The sequence below is a fragment of the Leuciscus leuciscus genome (assembly GCF_965113295.1).
Source record: "Leuciscus leuciscus genome assembly, chromosome: 17".
Classification (NCBI taxonomy): domain Eukaryota; kingdom Metazoa; phylum Chordata; class Actinopteri; order Cypriniformes; family Leuciscidae; genus Leuciscus; species Leuciscus leuciscus.
This window is the reverse complement of record NC_138741.1, coordinates 30,536,439-30,549,796: the sequence shown is the minus strand read 5'-3', so window position 1 is coordinate 30,549,796 and position 13,358 is coordinate 30,536,439.

Below are 13,358 nucleotides of genomic sequence, written 5' to 3'. Positions count from 1 at the left end.
CGTGTGTTGTATTTCATTGCATTGCATTGCATTGCATTGCATTACATTGCATTAAATTGCATTGCATTGCATTGCATTGCATTGCATTGCATTGCACTAACAATCTGACGTTGTGCACTGAAGAATAACATATAGGTATGCACTTTTTACATTGCATTGCACACAAGAACTAACTCATTCCCAGTTTGATTAAAGACATAACGTGTGTTGTTGCATTGCATTGCATTGCATTGCACTAACGATCTAACGTTGAGCACTGAAGAATAACATATGCACTTTTCGCATTGCATTGCATTGTACACCAGAAATAACTCATTTCCATGTTCATTACAGAGATAACCTGTGTTGTTGCATTGCATTGCATTGCACAAACGATCTAACGTTGTGCACTGAAGAATAACAATATGCACTTTTCGCATTGCATTGCATTGCACACCAGAAATAACTCGTTTCTATGTTCATTAAAGAAATAACGTGTGTTGTTGCATTGCATTGCATTGCATTGCATTGCATTGCATTGCATTGCATTGCATTGCATTGTATTGCATTGCATTGCATTGCATTGCATTGCATTGCATTGCATTGCATTGCATTGCATTGCATTGCTTTGCACTGCATGTCATTGCACTAACGATCTAACGTTGTGCACTGAAGAATAACACATAAAGTTATTCACTTTTTGCATTGCATTTCACACCAGAACTAAATCATTCCCAAGTTCAATAAAGACATAACGTGTGTTGTTGTATTTCATTGCATTGCATTGCATTGCATTGCATTGCATTGCATTGCATTGCATTGCATTGCATTGCATTGCACTGCATTGCACTAACGAGCTAACGTTGTGCACTGAAGATTAACAATATGCACTTTTCGCATTGCATTGCATTGCAAACCAGAACTAACTCATTCCCATGTTGCAATAAAGACAAAACGTGTTTTGTTGCATTACATTGCATTGTATTGCATTGCATTGCATTGCATTGCATTGCATTGCTTTGCATTGCTTTGCATTGCATTGCATTGCATTGCATTGCATTGCATTAAATTACATTAAATTGCATTAAATTGCATTGCATTGGATTGCATTGCATTGCAATGCATTAAATTGCATTGCATTGCATTGCATTGCATTGCATTGCATTGCATTGCATTGCATTGCATTGCATTGCTTTGCACTGCATTGCATTGCATTTCATTGCACTAACAAGCTAACGTTGTGCACTGAAGATTTACAATATGCTCTTTTCGCATTGCATTGCATTGCACACCAGAACTAACTCATTCCCATGTTGCAATAAAGACATAACGTGTTTTGTTGCATTGCATTGCATTGCATTGCATTGCATTGCATTGCATTGCTTTGCATTGCTTTGCATTGCATTGCATTGCATTGCATTGCATTGCATTGCATTGCATTGCATTGCATTGCATTGCATTGCATTGCATTGCATTGCATTGCATTGCATTAAATTGCATTAAATTGCATTAAATTGCATTGCATTGCAATGCATTAAATTGCATTGCATTGCATTGCATTGCATTGCATTGCATTGCATTGCATTGCATTGCATTGCATTTCATTGCACTAACGATCTAACGTTGTGCATTGAAGAATAATATATAAGGTTATGCACTCTTTGCATTGCATTTCACACCAGAACTAAATCATTCCCAAGTTCAATAAAGACATAACGTGTGTTGTTGTATTTCATTGCATTGCATTGCATTGCATTTGCATTGCATTGCATTGCATTGCATTGCTTTGCACTGCATTGCACTGCATTGCACTGCACTGCACTGCACTGCACTGCATTGCATTGCATTGCATTGCATTGCATTGCATTGCATTGCATTGCATTGCATAGCATTGCATTGCATTGCACTGCATTGCACTAACGATCTGACTTTGTGCACTGAAGAATAACATATGCACATTTCGCATTTCATTGCATTGCAAACCAGAACTAACTCATTTCCTTGTTCATTAAAGCGATAAACTGTGTTGTTGCATTGCATTGCATTGCATTGCACTAACGATCTAACGTTTTGCACTGAAGAATAACATATAGGTATGCACTTTTTACATTGCATTGCACTCAAGAACTCACTCATTCCCAGGTTGATTAAAGACATAACGTGTGTTGTTATGATCTAACGTTGTGCACTGAAGAATAACAATATGCACTTTTCGCATTGCATTGCATTGCACACCAGAAATAACTAATTTCCATGTTCATTAAAGAAATATCGTGTGTTGTTGCATTGCATTGCATTGCATTGCATTGCTTTGCACTGCATTGCATTGCATTGCATTGCACTAACGATATAACGTTGTGCACTGAAGAATAACATATAGGTTATGCACTTTTTGCATTGCATTGAGCACCAGAACTAACTCATTCCCATCTTGATTAAAGACATAACGTGTGTTATGGCATTGCATTGCATTTCTAGACATGAGACCTTGAACTTTAAATTTCTAGACTAATTTCTCTTACAATCCTTCTGTATCAGCCATACAGTATAGTTCAAATTTGACCTATTGAACATTTCTATAACCAAAGTGTCCTCGATCTTGATCGTTCTATACACAATCATAGGCTTGTTCTGATGTTTCATCATTGAGACAGAAGTCCATTATTGACTTACTGAACAAATTTCTGGCAAAAGAATCGTCAAAGGGTATGTTTTCGTAGACATTCTCATCGACTACTTTTGATGTTAAATCAACCATATTGTTAGTCCAAATTTGACCATTGAACATATATCTGAGACCTAAAGAGACCAAGAACTTGAATTATCTATACATAATTACTATCTCCTTCTGATTTTTCATCAGCCAGGCTATTATCCATATTTGACAATTGAACATATTTCTGGCTGGAAGAGTCCTTGATCTTTCTATACATACTCATAGATGCTTTCTGATAGTACTTCAGCCAAAAAATGATCCATAATTGACTACTTAACTCATTTCTGAGAGATGGGTTTATAATCTTGATTTCTCTATACATATTCATTGACTCCTTGTGATGTTACAATAGCAAAACTGTATTGTATTGTATCAATATGACCTATTAAACGTATTTCTGACCAAAGAGTCTATGGACATTTTTCGACTCCTGATTTTACAAGAGCAATATAGTATTTCAAAATTTGACCAAATGAACATATTTCTGGCCAAAGAGACCTTGATCTTATTCTTTCTAAACATACTCCTCCTGATGTTTCATCAGCCAAATAATTGACCTACTGAACATTTTTCTGCCCGAAGAGTCTATGAACTTGCTATACATTCTCAGAGATGCCTTATTTAGTTTCTTTAGCCATACAGAAGTCCAGATTTGACAAGTTGAACATATTTCTGACTGAAGAAATTCTAGAAATGCTCTAGTAACCACCAAAAAACTCTAGCAACCACCCAGAACACCCTAGCAACTGCCTAGCAACCACCCAGAACACCTAGCAACTGCCTAATAACCACCCAGAACGCCTAGCAACCACCCAGAACACCCTAGCAACTGCCTAGCAGCGCCCTAGCATCCACCCAGAATAACATAGCAACCACCCAGAACACCCTAGCAACCACCTAGCAATGCCCTAGCAACCACCAAGAATACCCTAGCAAATGCCTGGCAACCACCAAGAACACCCTAGCAACCACCCAAAATACCTTTGCAACCACCTAGCAACCACCCAGGACACCATAGCAACCACCCGGAACACCCTAGCAACCACCTGGCAACAGCATCTTTGCTAAAAACATGCTAGCAACATACTAATCATGCTAGCATCATGCTAGCAACATGATAATCAAGCTAGCATCATGCTAGCATCATGCTAATCAAGCTAGCAACATGCTAATAATGATAGCATTATGCTACCAAAATGCTAATCAAGCTAGCATAATGCTAGCAACAATGCTAATCATGTTAGCATCTTGCTAAAAACATGCTAGCAACATGCTAATCATGCTAGCATCAAGCTACCAACATGCTAATCAAGCTAGCATCATGTTAACAACATGTTAATCAAGCTAGCATAATGCTAGCAACATGCTAATCATGTTAGCATCTAGCTAAAAACATGCTAGCAAAATGCTAATCATGCTAACATCTTGTTAAAGCATGTTAGCAAAAATGCTAATCATGCTAGCATCATGCTACCAACATGCTAATCATGTTAACAACATGCTAATCATGCTAGCATCATTTTAACAACATGTTAATCATAGTAAATCATGCTGGAATGTGGTAAATCGTAGTAATTGTACGATTAGATTAGATTAGAAACATGGTAAATCGTGGAAAATGATGCTACAACGGTGTATATCATGGTATCACAACATGTTAATTGTGTTAGCATCTGCCCAGTGGCGAGTTTTGCCACTGCAAGCACCACTTCACATTTTCTTCAGGAAATGTACATTCTAGTTATGCTTCTTCTTCTGAGACAAAAATTTATAAATTTAATGCAGCCTAGAGCTTTAACTCTACATACTCCAAACTCGGCTCAGACCTTCAGACTATTCTGACTCGATATGCTATATATTTTCTAACTGATCGGACTTAAGGTGGTTTTCCTAGAATTGACGATCAAAACTCGGAAAAAGTCCCATTGACTTAACATTGGGCATTCTAAAAAAAATCTAATCCAAACCGACGTTTTCACACACACAGACACAAAGGGCCTGACACCCCTGCGTCTCTCCCTCTCTCTCTCCCTCAGAAGATTTATATTATCGAGCAGCCAATAAGTAATGGCCTAAAATCTCCATAGCAACCACCCAGGACACCCTAGCAACCGCCTAGCAACCACCCAGAACACCCTAACAACCACCTAAAATACCCTAGCAACCGCCTAACAACCACCCAGTACACCCTAGCAACCACCTAGCAACCACCCAGAACCCCCTAGCAACCACCCAAAATACCCTAGCAACACCATAGCAACCACCCATAAAATCCTAGCAACCGCCTAGCAAAAAACGTTCTGCTCCAAACTTTCTCAAGCCAACACATGCTAGCAGTGCATAGCTACATGCATAGCTACATAGCTACATAGTTTGTCTACACATGCTAGCAGTGGATAGCTACATGCTAATAGTGATTAGTTAAGTGTTAAATCATGCTAAGAACTCTATAAAAACTCCATAGTAACCATCTGTGACAACTACCAACCACCTAGTAACACCAAATCAACTGCCCTGAATACCTTAGCAACCGCCTAGCAACCACCCAAAAGACCCTAGCAACCACCCAAAATACCCCAGCAACCGCCTTGCAACCACCCAGAATACCTTAGCAACCGCCTAGCAACACAATAGCAACCACCCAGAACACCCTAGCAACCGCCTAGCAACCACCCAAAATACCTTAGCAACCACCTAGCAATACCATAGCAACCACCCAGAACACCCTAGCAACCGCCTAGCAACCACCCAGAACACCCTAGCAACCGCCTAGCAACACCATAGAAACCACACAGAACACCCTAGCAACCATCTAGCAACACCCTAGCAACCACCCAAAACACCCTAGTAACCATCCATAACACCCTAGCAACCACCCAAAATACCCTAGCAACTGCATAGCAACCACCCAGAACACCCTTGCAACCACCTAAAATACCCTAGCAACCGCATAGCAACCACCCAAAAGACCATTATTTCTGGTCAAAGGTTCCTCAAAAGTTTTTAAACTATGTAAAATTATAGACTCCATCTGATGATAAATATGTCTAACCTCTCCAAGTCAAAATTTTCTAGTGAGTGGTCACATCTAAATTTTTTAATTGGCCCAAGTGCAATTCTTGTTGCAATAGTCTGTAGCAACCACACAGAACACCCTAGCAACCATCTAGCAACACCCTAGCAACCACCCAAACACCCTTGCAACCACCTAAAATACCCTAGCAACCGCATAGCAACCACCCAAAAGACCATAGCAACCACTGAAAATATCCTAGCAACCACCCAGAATACCTTAGCAACCGCCTAGCAACACAATAGCAACCACCCAGAACAGCCTAGCAACCGCCTAGAAACACCCTAGCAACCACCCAAAATACCTTAGCAACCGCTTAGCAACACCATAGCAACCGCCTAGCAACCACCCAGAACACAATAGCAACCGCCTAGCAACCACCCAAAAGACCCTAGCAACCACCCAAAATACCCTAGCTACCGCCTTAAAACTACCCAGAATACAATAGCAACCACCCGAAATACCTTAGCAACCGCCTAGCAACACCCTAGCAAACCCCCAAAATACCTTAGCAACCGCCTAGCAACACAATAGCAACCACCCAGAACACCCTAGCAACCGCCTAGCAACCACCCAAAATACCTTAGCAACCACCCAGAACACCCTAGCAACCATCTAGCAACACCCTAGCAACCACCCAAAACACCCTAGCAACCACCCAAAATACCCTAGCAACTGCATAGCAACCACCCAGAACATCCTTGCAACCACCCAAAATACCCTAGCAACCGTCTAGCAACCACCCAAAAGACCATAGCAACCACTGAAAATATCCCTAGCAACCCCCAAAATACCTTAGCAACCGCCTAGCAACACAATAGCAAACACCCAGAACACCCTAGCAACCGCCTAGCAACACCATAGCAACCACACAGAACACCCTAGCAACCACCCAAAACACCCTAGTAACCATCCATAACACCCTAGCAACCACCCAAAATACCCTAGCAACTGCATAGCAACCACCCAGAACACCCTTGCAACCACCTAAAATACCTTAGCAACCGCATAGCAACCACCCAAAAGACCATTATTTCTGGTCAAAGGTTCCTCAAAAGTTTTTAAACTATGTAAAATTATAGACTCCATCTGATGATAAATATGTCTAACCTCTCTTGGTCAAAATTTTCTAGTGAGTGGTCACATCTAAATTTTTCAATTGGCCCAAGTGCAATTCTTGTTGCAATAGTCTGTAGCAACCACACAGAACACCCTAGCAACCATCTAGCAACACCCTAGCAACCACCCAAAACACCCTTGCAACCACCTAAAATACCCTAGCAACCGCATAGCAACCACCCAAAAGACCATAGCAACCACTGAAAATATCCTAGCAACCACCCAGAACACCATAGCAACCGCCTAGCAACCACCCAGAATACCTTAGCAACCGCCTAGCAACACAATAGCAACCACCCAGAACAGCCTAGCAACCGCCTAGAAACACCCTAGCAAACCACCCAAAATACCTTAGCAACCGCTTAGGAACACCATAGCAACCGCCTAGCAACCACCCAAAAGACCCTAAAATACCCTAGCAACCGCCTTAAAACCACCCAGAATACCATAGCAACCACCCGAAATACCTTAGCAACCGCCTAGCATCACCCTAGCAACCCCCCAAAATACCTTAGCAACCGCCTAGCAACACAATAGCAACCACCCAGAACACCCTAGCAACCGCCTAGCAACCACCCAAAATACCTTAGCAACCACCCAAAACACCCTAGCAACCATCTAGCAACACCCTAGCAACCACCCAAAACACCCTAGTAACCATCCATAACACCCTAGCAACCACCCAAAATACCCTAGCATCTGCATAGCAACCACCCAGAACACCCTTGCAACCACCCAAAATACCCTAGCAACCGCCTAGCAACCACCCAAAAGACCATAGCAACCACTGAAAATATCCTAGCAACCACCCAGAACACACTAGCAACCGCCTAGCAACCACCCAAAAGACCCTAGCAACCACCCAAAAGACCCTAGCAACCGCCTTAAAACCACCCAGAATAACATAGCAACCACCCGAAATACCTTAGCAACCGCCTAGCAACACCCTAGCAACCCCCCAAAATACCTTGGCAACTGCCTAGCAACCACCCAGAATACCCTAGCAACCGCTTAGCAACACCATAGCAACCACCCAGAATACCCTAGCAACCGCCTAGCAACACAATAACGACCACCCATAACATCCTAGCAACTGCCTAGCAAAAAACATTCTGGTCCAAACTTTCTCAAGCCAACTTAAAGTTTGTCTCGTTGAACTTTCGCATCTAGCTATTATTATCTTAATAATTTTATTATTTCTGGTCAAAGGTTCCTCAAAAGTTTTTAAACTATGTAAAATTATAGACTCCATCTGATGATAAATATGTCTAACACCGCGTAGCAACCACCCAAAAGACCCTAGCAACCACCCAAAATTCCTTAGCAACCGCTTAGCAACACCATAGCAACCGCCTAGCAACCACCCAGAACACACTAGCAACCGCCTAGCAACCACCCAAAATTGTTGCAATAGTCTGTTAACATTGGCTTAATGATAAATAATACGTCAGACTAATTGAAAAAATTTGATGTGACCAGTCACTAGATATTTTTGACTTGGGGATGTAATTTTTTTACAGACCCCAGAAAGGTCAAGTTTCGAGTACTCCTTGGCCAGAAAAAATTTCAGTATGTCAAAAATGGACATTTGTCAAAATGAAATAACATCTTTAAGGAATCTTTGGCCAGAAATATGTTCAGTAGGTCAAAAGCGTACTTATGTATAGCTCATTGTTATAACATTATGTGCATTGCACTAACGATCTAACGTTGTGCACTGAAGAATAACAATATGCACTTTTCGCATTGCATTGCATTGCACACCAGAACTAACCCATGTTGCAATAAAGACATAACGTGTGTTGTTGCTTTGCATTGCATTGCATTGCATTGAACTGCACTAACGATCTGACGTTGAGCACTCAGATTGTTAGTGAATAAATGAATCGTTAAGAATAACAATATGCACTTTTCGCATTGCATTTCATTGCACTAACGATCTAACGTTGTGCACTGAAGAATAACATTTTTGCATTGCATTTCACACCAGAACTAAATCATTCCCAAGTTCAATAAAGACATAACGTGTGTTGTATTTCATTGCCTTGCATTGCATTGCATTGCATTACATTGCATTAAATTGCATTGCATTGCATTGCATTGCATTGCATTGCATTGCACTAACAATCTGACGTTGTAAACTGAAGAATAACATATAGGTATGCACTTTTTACATTGCATTGCACACAAGAACTAACTCATTCCCAGTTTGATTAAAGACATAAGGTGTGTTGTTGCATTGCATTGCATTGCATTGCACTAACGATCTAACGTTGAGCACTGAAGAATAACATATGCACTTTTCGCATTGCATTGCATTGTACACCAGAAATAACTCATTTCCATGTTCATTACAGAGATAACCTGTGTTGTTGCATTGCATTGCATTGCACAAACGATCTAACGTTGTGCACTGAAGAATAACAATATGCACTTTTCGCATTGCATTGCATTGCACACCAGAAATAACTCGTTTCTATGTTCATTAAAGAAATAACGTGTGTTGTTGCATTGCATTGCATTGCATTGCATTGCATTGCATTGCATTGCATTGCATTGCATTGCATTGCATTGCATTGCATTGCATTGCATTGCATTGCATTGCTTTGCACTGCATGTCATTGCACTAACGATCTAACGTTGTGCACTGAAGAATAACACATAAAGTTATGCACTTTTTGCATTGCATTTCACACCAGAACTAAATCATTCCCAAGTTCAATAAAGACATAACGTGTGTTGTATTTCATTGCATTGCATTGCATTGCATTGCATTACATTGCATTAAATTGCATTGCATTGCATTGCACTGCATTGCACTAACGAGCTAACGTTGTGCACTGAAGATTAACAATATGCACTTTTCGCATTGCATTGCATTGCAAACCAGAACTAACTCATTCCCATGTTGCAATAAAGACAAAACGTGTTTTGTTGCATTACATTGCATTGTATTGCATTGCATTGCATTGCATTGCATTGCATTGCATTGCATTGCATTGCATTGCATTGCATTGCATTGCTTTGCATTGCATTGCATTGCATTGCATTGCATTGCATTGCATTAAATTACATTAAATTGCATTAAATTGCATTGCATTGGATTGCATTGCATTGCAATGCATTAAATTGCATTGCATTGCATTGCATTGCATTGCATTGCATTGCATTGCATTGCATTGCATTGCTTTGCACTGCATTGCATTGCATTGCATTGCACTAACGAGCTAACGTTGTGCACTGAAGATTTACAATATGCTCTTTTCGCATTGCATTGCATTGCACACCAGAACTAACTCATTCCCATGTTGCAATAAAGACATAACGTGTTTTGTTGCATTGCATTGCATTGCATTGCATTGCATTGCATTGCATTGCTTTGCACTGCATGTCATTGCACTAACGATCTAACGTTGTGCACTGAAGAATAACACATAAAGTTATGCACTTTTTGCATTGCATTTCACACCAGAACTAAATCATTCCCAAGTTCAATAAAGACATAACGTGTGTTGTTGTATTTCATTGCATTGCATTGCATTGCATTGCATTGCATTGCATTGCATTGCATTGCATTGCATTGCATTGCATTGCATTGCATTGCATTGCACTGCATTGCACTAACGAGCTAACGTTGTGCACTGAAGATTAACAATATGCACTTTTCGCATTGCATTGCATTGCAAACCAGAACTAACTCATTCCCATGTTGCAATAAAGACAAAACGTGTTTTGTTGCATTACATTGCATTGTATTGCATTGCATTGCATTGCATTGCATTGCATTGCATTGCATTGCATTGCATTGCATTGCTTTGCATTGCATTGCATTGCATTGCATTGCATTGCATTGCATTAAATTACATTAAATTGCATTAAATTGCATTGCATTGGATTGCATTGCATTGCAATGCATTAAATTGCATTGCATTGCATTGCATTGCATTGCATTGCATTGCATTGCATTGCATTGCATTGCATTGCATTGCATTGCATTGCATTGCTTTGCACTGCATTGCATTGCATTGCATTGCACTAACGAGCTAACGTTGTGCACTGAAGATTTACAATATGCTCTTTTCGCATTGCATTGCATTGCACACCAGAACTAACTCATTCCCATGTTGCAATAAAGACATAACGTGTTTTGTTGCATTGCATTGCATTGCATTGCATTGCATTGCATTGCATTGCATTGCATTGCATTGCATTGCATTGCTTTGCATTGCATTGCATTGCATTGCATTGCATTGCATTGCATTGCATTGCATTGCATTGCATTGCATTGCATTGCATTAAATTGCATTAAATTGCATTGCATTGTAATGCATTAAATTGCATTGCATTGCATTGCATTGCATTGCATTGCATTGCATTGCATTGCATTGCATTTCATTGCACTAACGATCTAACGTTGTGCATTGAAGAATAATATATAAGGTTATGCACTCTTTGCATTGCATTTCACACCAGAACTAAATCATTCCCAAGTTCAATAAAGACATAACGTGTGTTGTTGTATTTCATTGCATTGCATTGCATTGCATTGCATTTGCATTGCATTGCATTGCATTGCATTGCTTTGCACTGCATTGCACTGCACTGCACTGCACTGCATTGCATTGCATTGCATTGCATTGCATTGCATTGCATTGCACTGCATTGCACTAACGATCTGACTTTGTGCACTGAAGAATAACATATGCACATTTCGCATTTCATTGCATTGCAAACCAGAACTAACTCATTTCCTTGTTCATTAAAGCGATAAACTGTGTTGTTGCATTGCATTGCATTGCATTGCATTGCACTAACGATCTAACGTTTTGCACTGAAGAATAACATATAGGTATGCACTTTTTACATTGCATTGCACTCAAGAACTAACTCATTCCCAGGTTGATTAAAGACATAACGTGTGTTGTTATGATCTAACGTTGTGCACTGAAGAATAACAATATGCACTTTTCGCATTGCATTGCATTGCACACCAGAAATAACTAATTTCCATGTTCATTAAAGAAATATCGTGTGTTGTTGCATTGCATTGCATTGCATTGCTTTGCACTGCATTGCATTGCATTGCATTGCACTAACGATATAACGTTGTGCACTGAAGAATAACATATAGGTTATGCACTTTTTGCATTGCATTGAGCACCAGAACTAACTCATTCCCATCTTGATTAAAGACATAACGTGTGTTATGGCATTGCATTGCATTTCTAGACATGAGACCTTGAACTTTAAATTTCTAGACTAATTTCTCTTACAATCCTTCTGTATCAGCCATACAGTATAGTTCAAATTTGACCTATTGAACATTTCTATAACCAAAGTGTCCTCGATCTTGATCGTTCTATACACAATCATAGGCTTGTTCTGATGTTTCATCATTGAGACAGAAGTCCATTATTGACTTACTGAACAAATTTCTGGCAAAAGAATCGTCAAAGGGTATGTTTTCGTAGACATTCTCATCGACTACTTTTGATGTTAAATCAACCATATTGTTAGTCCAAATTTGACCATTGAACATATATCTGAGACCTAAAGAGACCAAGAACTTGAATTATCTATACATAATTACTATCTCCTTCTGATTTTTCATCAGCCAGGCTATTATCCATATTTGACAATTGAACATATTTCTGGCTGGAAGAGTCCTTGATCTTTCTATACATACTCATAGATGCTTTCTGATAGTACTTCAGCCAAAAAATGATCCATAATTGACTACTTAACTCATTTCTGAGAGATGGGTTTATAATCTTGATTTCTCTATACATATTAATTGACTCCTTGTGATGTTACAATAGCAAAACTGTATTGTATTGTATGACCTATTTAATATGACCTATTAAACGTATTTCTGACCAAAGAGTCTATGGACATTTTTCGACTCCTGATTTTACAAGAGCAATATAGTATTTCAAAATTTGACCAAATGAACATATTTCTGGCCAAAGAGACCTTGATCTTATTCTTTCTAAACATACTCCTCCTGATGTTTCATCAGCCAAATAATTGACCTACTGAACATTTTTCTGCCCGAAGAGTCTATGAACTTGCTATACATTCTCAGAGATGCCTTATTTAGTTTCTTTAGCCATACAGAAGTCCAGATTTGACAAGTTGAACATATTTCTGACTGAAGAAATTCTAGAAATGCTCTAGTAACCACCAAAAAACTCTAGCAACCACCCAGAACACCCTAGCAACTGCCTAGCAACCACCCAGAACACCTAGCAACTGCCTAATAACCACCCAGAACGCCTAGCAACCACCCAGAACACCCTAGCAACTGCCTAGCAGCGCCCTAGCATCCACCCAGAATAACATAGCAACCACCCAGAACACCCTAGCAACCACCTAGCAATGCCCTAGCAACCACCAAGAATACCCTAGCAAATGCCTGGCAACCACCAAGAACACCCTAGCAACCACCCAAAATACCTTTGCAACCACCTA